Source organism: Malus domestica, chromosome 12, assembly GCF_042453785.1.
Source record: "Malus domestica chromosome 12, GDT2T_hap1".
NCBI classification, from domain to species: domain Eukaryota; kingdom Viridiplantae; phylum Streptophyta; class Magnoliopsida; order Rosales; family Rosaceae; genus Malus; species Malus domestica.
Window position 1 is genome coordinate 2,642,296 of NC_091672.1, and position 11,965 is coordinate 2,654,260.

An 11,965-nucleotide genomic window follows, 5' to 3' on the forward strand; every position below is an offset into this window, starting at 1 on the left:
GATTCGTAATACTTTATTAATTCTGACTATATTATACAGTTCGATAACTAAATGATATTTTATATATATATATATATTTTATAAATGATCAGTTCATAATGATTTTTAATTGAACAATTCCGATTATAATCATAAAATTCTATGAATTTGTCGCGAATTTTTTTATGCACGCTTTTCTCCACGATTTTGTGGAGTCGTGTATCTCTCACACGATAAGGGGTGGGGATTGTGATTTGGAACAACAATTTGGTCAATTGAAAAAGAAATAAAATTAGTCCTTGATGAGCTATGAAAAGGACTGAGACCCACTTGAGAGCTATATATATGGCATGAATCATGGTGATAAAAAGAGTAACATCAGTTTTCTTTTTAGTTGTGGTGAGTGATGCTGTCAACACGCATGTTTGAAATATGAATTTTGGCAATTCACCTTTTTACTAGTGGAAAAAGAAATTATCATCTTTTACTTTAGAAATACCAAGCAAGAAAAGCAAAAAATGACAATGATTCTACCTTGATATCTAACACGAGGGAAATACCCACTTCCCTGCCTATTAACTTTTTCTTTTGATTTTTATTTAGTTTATATTTCAAAGTCTTCTGAGGTCTTCATCTAGTTTATATTTCAAAGTCTTCTGAGGTCTTCATCAATTTAGATGGAGGGTTTAGAGAAAAAAGAGATAGAGGAAAGTTTTTGAAGACTTGGAAAAAAAAACTATATAAAAAAAAGAAAGATATGGAGTACTTGAAGCAACAGAAGACTAGGCGAAACCAACAACAGTAACATTCTAAGATTCATACAACCAATTAATGGTATACAGGGCCGGCCCTGAGAATTTGGGGGCCCTAGACGAGTCTTCAAAGTGGGGCCCTAAAGTTCTCAGACCTCCGACTCTTTGTATATTGGTATGTAGTAAAAAGAATTCGCTAATTACATAAAAAATATATCTTCATCGAATATCATTTAAAATTAATATCAAAATAAAATATATATACTAACATTACTTGATATTACATGTCACATGTCTTTATACACAAATGCACTAAGATTGAGAGTGAAGAGTAATAAAACTGGATGATCAAGAGAGTAAAAAACAATAAAACTTAATTGACAAATATAATAATTCAACAACGCCAAGTGATTCTCTTGTGTTCTTTCTAAAATCAACAGACACTAGCGAATCAATTTAGAATAACCTAGTTTAACAATAAATTATTGAAAAAGAAAATTTAAATTCAAAGTTATGGTTACCTCAAATTATAATCTTCAGGACCAAGTGATAGTTGCTTAAACATTCAATAGAAATAGAAAGACTGAGAAGTTGAAAGAAAAAGGATTACAAAATTATGATTATTTTGGTTTTTGTTATTTTCAAAAGCAAAAGAAAAAAAAATGCATTTGGATAGATTGAGGCCATTAATTTCACTAGCTTCTTGTCACATGGGTGGGTGTGTGACAATTGACCTTTGTATGTTTTTTATTTAAGAAACTCAAGTTTTTTCTATTTATACAATTTTTATTTAAAATATTTTTGAAAATAAATAAGAGTTTAAACATAAACCACCCACCAACATGAGGTTTTGTTATTTTGTTTCTAAAGTTGAAAATTTTAAATTCATTCAAAATTAATATTTATTGAATTATTTTAACTCCTTTTGATTCTTGTAATTTTAAAATTGTTAAAGAGCAATTTATCTTTAATTTTAATCTTTAATTTCATAGATTTGAAAAAAGCAAAAACTAATGCCTACAAGGTGTTTCGAACTGCCCACCCCAATGAAAATAGAGTGAAACCGTTTCTACTGCACCAATGAAATAATTTTGAGGTTTCTTACGTTTTCTTTATTTATATTTTATATATAGGATGTATAAAAGAATTTGGGGGCCCGCCGAACTTGGGGGCCCTGTTGTACTTTTATGCACAAACGGAACCAAATTCTAACAAAGTATCAATATCAACGTCCTAGGTGAAAGCTAAGACAAACAATCTCAAACTATAACAAGATTTACATGGTTCGACGTAAAGCCTACGTCCACGAGCGAAGCACGGCGAGGAATTTCACTAAACAAATGGAAATTACAAAAGAGTGTTTAAACTCTCACAACCCAAATCCCACAAATTACAAACCCTAAACCAAACGAGTAGAGAACCCAAAACTAACGGAGAAGATTCTCCCAAATTGCTCTCTAACTCACAAATTGACTCTCACCAAATTGCCACACGAATGAGCCACACTAAATACACTAACCCTAAGGTCCTATTTATAGTGCATAGGACTTAGGTTACAATAAGAATCCTAATAGGAAATAAATCCAAATCCTAATCAAATAGGTAATTAACAAAATCTCTCCACCAAGGAAACTAACTAAGAAGTCAAAACCAAACCCAAATAGGACACCAAAACCAAATAGGTAACACAAACTTAATTTATTGCATCATCCTAATTTTGAGCCAAAAACCCAACAGGCCCTAGGCGACCGTCTACCTCGGCTACCCTCAGGCAGTGGCGGATCCAGGATTTCAAGATCGGGGGGTCTCAAGATAAAAGTTCAAAAAAAATATATTAAACTAGTTCGGTTCCATATCACTATTTTTTATTGAATTTGGTTCATTGAATAATCAAAATTAATCAATCACATCAAGTGGCCCAGTAGTAAGGGCATGGATTTCGGCTCTCAAAATACAAAAAACAAGGAGGTCCCAGGTTCGAGGCTCCAAGCTGTTGAGTCTACTTGACTATGGTTAGGAGAAAGCTGAAATGCCTCTGTGAGTCTTTCAGGGCCCTATAATGGGTGGATAACCGTGACTTGCCACTAGTTGTCCCACTTTAAAATAATAATAATAATAATCAAGATTAATCTCAAAGGTAATAAAACCAACAAATGCTCCCCAGCAACATAACGCATCAATTAATGACTCTACAAGGATGAAATTTGTTAATGTAACATATATATTACAATTGGGAGTTGAGACTAAAGTCTGGGATTAAAAAACTTAAATGAATTGGGAAGAAATAAAATTAGGCAGCTAGAGGTGGTGGAACAACAAACGGTGCTGGGGGATGGGGTAACTTGAGTTTAAAGTTGGGAGGTTGCGATGATTTGGGGTTGGGAGTTCTTAAATATAATTTGGGGATACTGGAAATAATCGGGGTTCTCAGGCTCTGTATAAAAAAACAGAGATATTTTAGTTTTTAAAATTTTTATAATTACCTGGCTAAAAAACGCTATCGTTTCGGCTAGGTCTTTTAAAACAAAAATTAGAAACCTCTTCTTCTTTGTTATAAGCACTGCTGCATGCACATCCATGGAGGCAACAAGCCTCTCCACTGCACCTGCCCCAATTGTTGGAGGGTCCCGAAGGTCGATCACAAGTGTTTCTTCGGGCTTCCGGAGGGTTCTGGGACCTCCCGGATCCCTACATGGATCCGCCCATGCCCTCAGGGCCGGCCCTGATGGTATAAAGCTTGGTTGTTGTTTCTGTAAAATCAGGAATTTATTCAAAATAAAAATGAGAAAGAATGAAAGATACAGAAAAGACATGTAAATGTAGGAGTGAATTGCACTAATTGCTTAATGCTTATGCCATTGAGTTATTTTGAATATATAGTTTAAACAATATTTAAAAACAATTTTTGAACAATTCAAGAGTTAGTGCTTAATGTTGTATTAGATCGAATACTAATATGTTTTACACTTAATAATTATGTCTTACAATTTAATCATTTCACAGCTGACCTAATAATTATGTCTTACAATTTAATCATTTCACAGCTGACCCAGTCAAATCTTATATTGATGATGGCATTATCCATGCCCCTATAGAAGTTTTAAATACATTGATTTGATCTTGTTGCTTTCATTTGGGTGATGTTTTTAGTTTTTTGTTCTCTTCCTCTCATAAAAAACACTTAATTTGAATGATGTATGCATAAAATATGAAGCATAATAGGAAATTTGTTCTCAGTAAATAATTTCATATTTCGGCGTAGGTTAATTAATGGTCATTTTATTTAATGGTCATTTTATTTTCTCCATTAAAACTAAAGGTCAATAAAAACTATTTTCTCTCCAATAAGCAATACCTGTTTTCTAATGTTACATTTGACTCTTCTTAAAAACACAAAATGTTGATTAATCAAAGTATTAATCAAAGTGGATTTGCACGACGAAGGGTTACATGCGTCGCGCAAAGCCTTCTGTCACTGCCTTGCCGCGACGGTTTGCGCGTGACCAAGGTGAGTTGGACAAAGTTTTGCGCGACGGTTTTTGACTTTGCGCGACGAAGGACCTGCGTCGCGCAAAGTGTTTTTTTTTACTAGTGGGGGGTAATTGTTTGTGTTGGTAGTTTCGGGGTTCTGGCCTAGTGACGATGGTAGTCCCTGGTGAAAGTGTTGATGGTGGCAATGACATTGTTAAGAGGGGTAGGGTGGAGGTGGTGGAAGTTGGCGGAGCCAATGCTAAGCAATGGTAGTGGCGGTAGAAATAATGACAATGATGATGATGGTAGTGAAGATGAATTTTTGTTTCTAAACTCCATTTTAGAATCCCTTGATAAATATTTTAGTGGTAGTTTAAGTTTGAAAACAAATTATAATAAGGGAACTTTAACGAAAAACATCCGGTACTGTTCACTTTAACGAAAAACCACATTTTTACACTAAAAAGTCAATCATGGTACTATTCACTTTACCATTTATTTTGTCCTTATCATTAAAACTCAAAGTTTTCAAATCATTTTCATTAATTTTCCTTTATAATAATTGACGGTAAATTTACGAGAAGATTTAAATTTAAAATATTTACGGTGTCCGTGTCACTACTGGGAAGGAACTTCATATCTTTTCTAATATTGAAATATGAAAATATGATTCGATCATTTTTTTACATAAGTTGATACGTTTCTGCTTCAACTTAGAGAGATGATTACTAACTTTTTATATAATAAAAAGGGAAGAGCTTTGACCATATTCAATAATTAAATTTGTTTATTATAAATTAACAAAGAGAAGATAAAGATTGCTTAGTAGACCACAATAGCTAGATAGTGAAACTGCGAAAAAGAAACCTTGGAACTTTTATTATATTCTAAATGGAAAAATCTTTCTTCTATAAACATTAATAAAGAAGTGAAAATGGAAATCTATCCTAAGCACTGACGATACATACCCACAGTTTTAATATCCCTCAACTTGTATATCTCTTCGTGTTGAAAAGAACATTTCTTTAATAGGTGTGCTATTTCACTTTTTCAATTCATTTGATCTGATAATCAGAAGTTGAGAGGAGTGTGTGAGAGTTGAGGAGTGGAGCACCACATGTCATTAAACACTTGAAGGGACACTTGAAAAGAAAAACATTTCCTCAAATTGTATGATGACATATGGTTTTCGCTCCGTATTTTGGGCACACTGAAAAAAAAATTGTAAGAAGTAAAATGAAATATATAGATAACACCACTCTTCTTTAATACATTTAACAAAGACTTTCTAGCCATTTTTTTTTCAAAATTTAGAAACATAGTTGCCCCGTCGATCGAGAAGTACTCTAGCCCTCTCGATCGACATCCTTGGAGCAATATTCGAACCCTTCTCAAGACTCTTTGAGCTGTGTTCAAACTCACTATGTATAGTAATTATATATATATATATATATATATATATATATATATATATATATATATATATATGGCAATGGCTGCTTTTCAACATGAAATCTCTGTCGTTTACTCCAAGCCCTAGAAGTTTTGAAACTTTAAGATATTCTAGAATGCACGTAAGAATACAACGCAGCTCTCTCTGTTCTTTTGCTCTTGAGCTTAATTAAGTTTTTGCCCAATTGATTCTTGTAATTAAGGGTTGGTACAGTTAAGATGCATGGCGCCCTTATTGTTACGTCAGCCTGATGAATGAAAGCACTTTCTGCCAACCCTGCATTAGAAAAAGACCTACTATATAATTCCATCTACCTTGCAAAAGTAGGGATTTTCCAGCAACCCATTTATAGGGGTACGAGTTTTTATATGATTTTTGCATGCTTCTGTTCCACGAAACTTTATCATTTTTCTTTCAAATTTCCATGCTTTTGCTTTGTAATATATACATATATATTGACTCTAAGGCATATGAAGTACAGCACATTCTTTGTGAACAAAGAATAATTGGCTTGCATAATATATATTTTATATATATATGCCTGCTGCTGCAGCTGCCTTATGACCCTATCTGACAAAGAGGAAAGGTGTTCTTTTAATTGCTTCACATAGGAACATTATTGTCTTTTCCTGGACCCAAAGTGGAAAGGCAACTGCACTTTACTCATTAGATTTGAGACATTAGTATTCCTTTCTCATTCTCATCTGATAATTAGTCTAAAGGCACTTCTCCTTTTAGACAAAAGCAGCTTCATGGGCTTAATTTCCCTCCGACATTCCCTCCTTTTCTCTTGTTACTTTGTGGCTTCTAGATTGGGTCAAGGAGGGGGGAAAGGGTTCCTCTCCGGATCCCTTCCTCCTAATCCACCAAATCAGAGAATAAGTATCATTGAAATTTGATCGAACGACTCAAGTTATTATAAGTTTAAAGTGGGCTCCTATTTGTAGTCGTTGGATCAAATTTCAACGGCACAAGTTCCTTGATTTGGTGGATTAGGAGGAAGTAATCCGAATAGGATCCTTTCCAAGGAGGGGGACCATGGTCGACTTACATGGCAGCCCAGAGCACGACACTAGCCTCTCAATGGTTGGACGGTGCTACCCTAGTAGAATTACCATCATTTGGCTTGTTATCTTTGACCTGATTACTTGATAATTAAGTGTCTGATTAGTCACTTGGAGAATGACAAGTGTCATTCACATATCCTTGCCAGATCTTGCATGTATTTGTTGGGAGGCAAGGGTAGTATGTGAAGTTACATGAGCTCATTATTAACTGCATCGGAATTTTGTATAAAACTTCATACTTACAGAGTTACGCAGAATTAACAAGTGGTTATGTTTCTCTTCTCGTGCGATGAGATATAGAAAAAAAAAATGAGTATTCACCCCGCCTGGTGTAGGCAAGGTTTCTATATTCTCCTCACGACATTTTCGTAAGTTCTGGTAAGTCATGTAAATTTTAAATGGGGTTCAATATGTTGAGAGACATGCACACGTTGCAGCTTGGAAGCTGATGCCTAATTAACACCAATTAATTATATCATATTATATTCAACCAAAATGATAATTAAATGGAAAGTTGTACAAATAGAACAACGAGCTGGTGGTCTAGTGGTAAATGGCGAATTGCGAGGATTTCTTCAAACTAAAAACTGGAGGTCTCAGGTTCAAAACCCGATGCTGGTGTGGAAGGTAGACTTGTGGCCAGGGGGAGGCTGAAATACCTTTGTGAGTCTTCCCGGCCCCCGGAATGGGTGAATAATAGTGGTTTGCCACCAGTTGTCCTCCTTTTTAAATAAAAGAAAAAAAATTGTAAAAATTGGCCAGAGAGAAGAAGCAGGCAAATACTTTCTAAAAATAATGGTGTTAATTTGCTTTGTTCTCATGCAAGCAGTAAAGTTCAGACCTACACAGATATTAGCCCCTTCATTTGAATATTTGTAGACGGTGCATGAGCAAAGTTATCCAACGTTCCCTTTTATATACATAAACCCTAGTTTCATAACTATAGATATGATTCAAAACCCTCCAAACCCTAAACCCTTTTATACTACAACAACAACAACAATAATCAAGTCTTTTCCCGAAATGAGGTCGGTTGTATGAATACTAAAACGCCACAATGCTCAGTTTTGCTCTAAGTCTTCCATGAACATAAAAATTTTCATCGATCTTAGTTTTCTATACTATGTATTATCACACTAGGGTTATTATATATGTCGATCCTCTCAAAAGCAATAACTGTATTCCTATTTATTATTCAAGTACAAATGATATATAGTGGATTTTATAAATTTTACTTGATGAAAAGACGTAAATCTTGTATCTTGAAGTCAGGCTATATATCCATACGCATGCATGTACGTACGTACGTACGCGTAGGCTAGCTCTCGTTCACAGGTCATGCAAGCTTTTCTAGTTTTATATATAACTTATAACCAGTGGTTTGAGCCTACTGCTATAAAATAGTACTGAAACTGGAAGTTCAAAATGGGAAGTCTGTTTAGTATTCTCTTTGTCCATCCAGAAAATCAAAAGAGGGGAGTGGCAATTGAATGAGACACTCATGGTGGTGACGGGTGGGGGAAGGCAACCAAAGTCAGCCGCCCCATTACTGTGACCTCTCAGAAGTAGTTGCTATAAAGCTGCAGGTGAAGTGATGACTTTGTTAATTTGTACTGGAGTTTGAATCTTCGAATGCCTCCAAATAGTAGCTATCTTCCCTGTCCCAATGAAAGAATTGACATTAGACTAAAGATCCCTTTAGGTTGTTGAGAGTTTGGGTAAGTTTCCACATATTTTTGTTGGAACAAGGAATCCCATTCTCTAACATGCCAAAAAGAAAACTTTTTTCTTATACCTAATTAAAGTTTCAGCTATCGCTAATATTATTTTCCTAAGCACTAGCAGAAAATAGGGCTCGATTTGACCATTTTCCGAATATGTATATATGAGCGATGCGTCTTACAACTTTTCGATGTGGAACCACAAAGAGTAGACCTTTTAATGGGACAGATCATTTTCCTGTAATCCTATAGATTTCGTAATCATAACCGTTCATCGTATATCATGCGATCATAAATTATATTAACATTTAAAATTTAAAATTAAATATAAATACTTAACAAAAATTGACCGCACAATGTACGATAAATGATTATGATCACATGATTCATCGCCGGATCTTTTTCCCTTTCCAGGCATCAACTCCGGTCCCGTGTTGGTTACTTACAGGAGACAGCCTGCAGCGGGGTCCGTGTGACCAAGTGGGGGGATTCGCGCCGTATCCTTTTCCCTTTTCAGGCATCAACTCCGGTCCCCGTGTTCGTTACTTGCAGGAGACAGCCTACAGCGGGATCCGTGTGAGTGTGACTGTTCGTCGCAGGAATCTCCTGGCGGACGAGCACACAGCTCCCCTGGGAGAATGGCGTCGGTTGAGGGTATCTGTCGTACTTCTGCTTTCTTCTCGGACTCGCTCGGGCAAGCCTTTGTCGGGCAGATCTTGGTCGGGCAAGACACACTTCGGGCAAGGCTCGTCGGGCAGTTCTGAAAGAGAAGGACAGAGTTAATTTGAAAGGGTGCCTTTGTGGGGCCTTAGGTGTAGGCCTTAAGGCTCACAATCAAGATTAACTTTGTCGTGCTCAGGCGTGCCACTGCCATCTTTAGTATGGCAGATGTTGAATGGGTGTTAAGCTTTGATTGAATATGTATACGCCCGAGAAACCAAGTTAGATATAACAGGTGCCTTTGTGGGGCCTTAGGTATAGGCCTTGAGGCTTCCTGTCAACCTAAACCAGCGCTTGGATGTATCATATTTGGTCTTTTATGGTTGCCAGAGTCTTATCACTATTATACCTTTGATTATCTGAATCCAAGAGGTAGGACGAACCCAAATGAGTGCCTTTGTAGGGCCTTAGGTATAGGCTTTGAGGCTTCCCATCAGAGTTAATCCTTATACTCGGACCAACTAGACCGCAACATGAAATGAAGCTAAATAGATGCCTTCGTGGGGCCTTAGGTGTAGGCCTTGAGGCTTTCTATCAGAATTCACTCCGTGCTTAAGCCTTTTCTACGAATCAAGATATAATAGCAACAAAACGGAGAAATAGATTGATTACTTGCGCCCCAAGTAACTTCGGACTTCTCGCTTATCAAGGATTGTCGTGGATGGGTTGAGTCCACATAGAGTTCTTTTTTATGCCTTGAGGCCAATGACTTTACTGATCTTTAAATTACATGCCCGCGGGCTTAAGACTTAGATCTGATTTGAACTCTGACGCGATTCAGATCGGATTCAAGTGCTGAAGACTTATTTTCATTATGACTTTGCTAGAAATAACTTGTATATAACTGGGAATATATAACATGTTATTGTGCTTTTAAAAGAAAGAAAAGACAAAGACAGAGCAAAGATAGTCGGGTAAGTTTGAACCTTATCGGCCAAGGCTGAACTTCTTACAAAATCTATCTTTGTGGCTCTGTCAGAGGTCTGAAAGCTTTTAGAGGGGTTGACGGGGGAGAAGAGGATACAAAATGAATCGATACCACCATGAACAAGGTAGCAGAGCTATTACAGGGGTTTGGGAAGGTTTATCCCGAATGGGATGAAGGCTTGTGCTGACTACAGCTTCGTTGAAGGCAAATCTGGCTTGAGCAGAGTTTTGGCTTTTGTTTGTTTGTTTGAGTGTCCTTAATTCTGTCTTCTCTTCCTCCTTTTATAGACGACTTCAGCTTGGGTTCCTGTAGCAATAGCGGTGCCCGAATGCGGTTTGGTGATGACTCACTAGCTTTTTTACATGAATGCCACCAATAAAGTACTTTATTGGGCTGTGTAGTGACTGAATAGCCTACCCCCTGTGGTCTTTGAGCAGGTAAGCAGGTGGCCTTTGTAACTTGTGCCCAGCCGAAAGCCTCTTTCCTGCCTCCTAAGTTTTCCTCTGGGCCTTGGGTTTGGGCCGACTTTCTCTCTGGCCCAAAGTTCAGATTTTATCCCAAACAGTGACTAAGTGGGGGATTCGATAATTAAAGCCCAATACTGTTGGGCCTTGAAGAGGGACTTAATAAAAGGGTGGGATCCTAAAGAGAGGGAGGGAAATATTTGATTTACTTTGAGTTGAGAGATTTTGCAAAACCCAACAAATATGAATAAAACACTTTTAGTTTAGACTGGCCATTACAATGTTCCCACCATAATTGTGTCAACATGCTTAACACGATAAGATAAGATCGTTGTTGAATTCTCTTTGTGAGGATCTGGAGATATTTTAATAATGTTTTTTCATCATACATTGTACGGTTATAAATTATTTTAAATTAAATTATTTAAAATTGAACACAAATAGTACCTGACGAAAACTGATCGTATGATATACGATAAACGAAAATGATTAAAGGATTCACAGGATCTTTACAAAGATGAACCAATGAGGATCCTATGTCTAACACGATTAGTAAACAATTTATGTTTCAGGTCAACCCTCCTAACTAAAAAATGACAAGCTCTTACACGTTTACGTAATTCATGTACAATCAATATAACTCGAATAACAAGAGAGAACCCATTTAAACTAATGATGAAATTAAAAATTTATCCCGTTTAGTTGATGTAGACAGTATATTTTATGGGTAGTTCTTGTACTTATGAACATAACATGTTTAATAATCAAGTTGTGTCTGGGTTTGAAAAAGAGGTCCTGATTAGTAATCACTTGTTCTACTTGACCCTAGTTAGTCGTGTTCGTGTTGAATTTATGTAAACACGAACTCGACCCATGCCATGAACACGAACTGCCACTCTTTTGTAGGGTACATGGTACGGTAAATTAGAAACAATAAATTTATTTGAACACACAAAAACAACATACTTGCTAACACAATCTCTAATAGAAATAACTTACCATCGTCTACAAGGCCTACCTGTATTTAAAGGTATAATAGTAAGTATGTTAATTTGTGTCTCTAACAGACAAGCATTACTAGAAAAATAATCCCTCGACAACACAGAAAGCAATAACTTCCAAACTAAAGGAGGTGGTGCAACGACCTAAACCAAACAGTATTAACTTCACATCCAACACAAGGAGAGGATAAATTTTTAGTGTGTCAGAAACACGGAGTGGAACACCATATATCATCATACATTAGGAAGGGACACTTAAATAAAATTTCCACCAACTATATAATAATTATAATGTTTCATTCCGTGTTTTGAACATACTGAAAAAAATATCTCCACCACAAGCAAAGAAAACTCAAATTTATTAATTCAATTTATCTTTTTATTATAATTGGAAATGCATGGTTGAAAT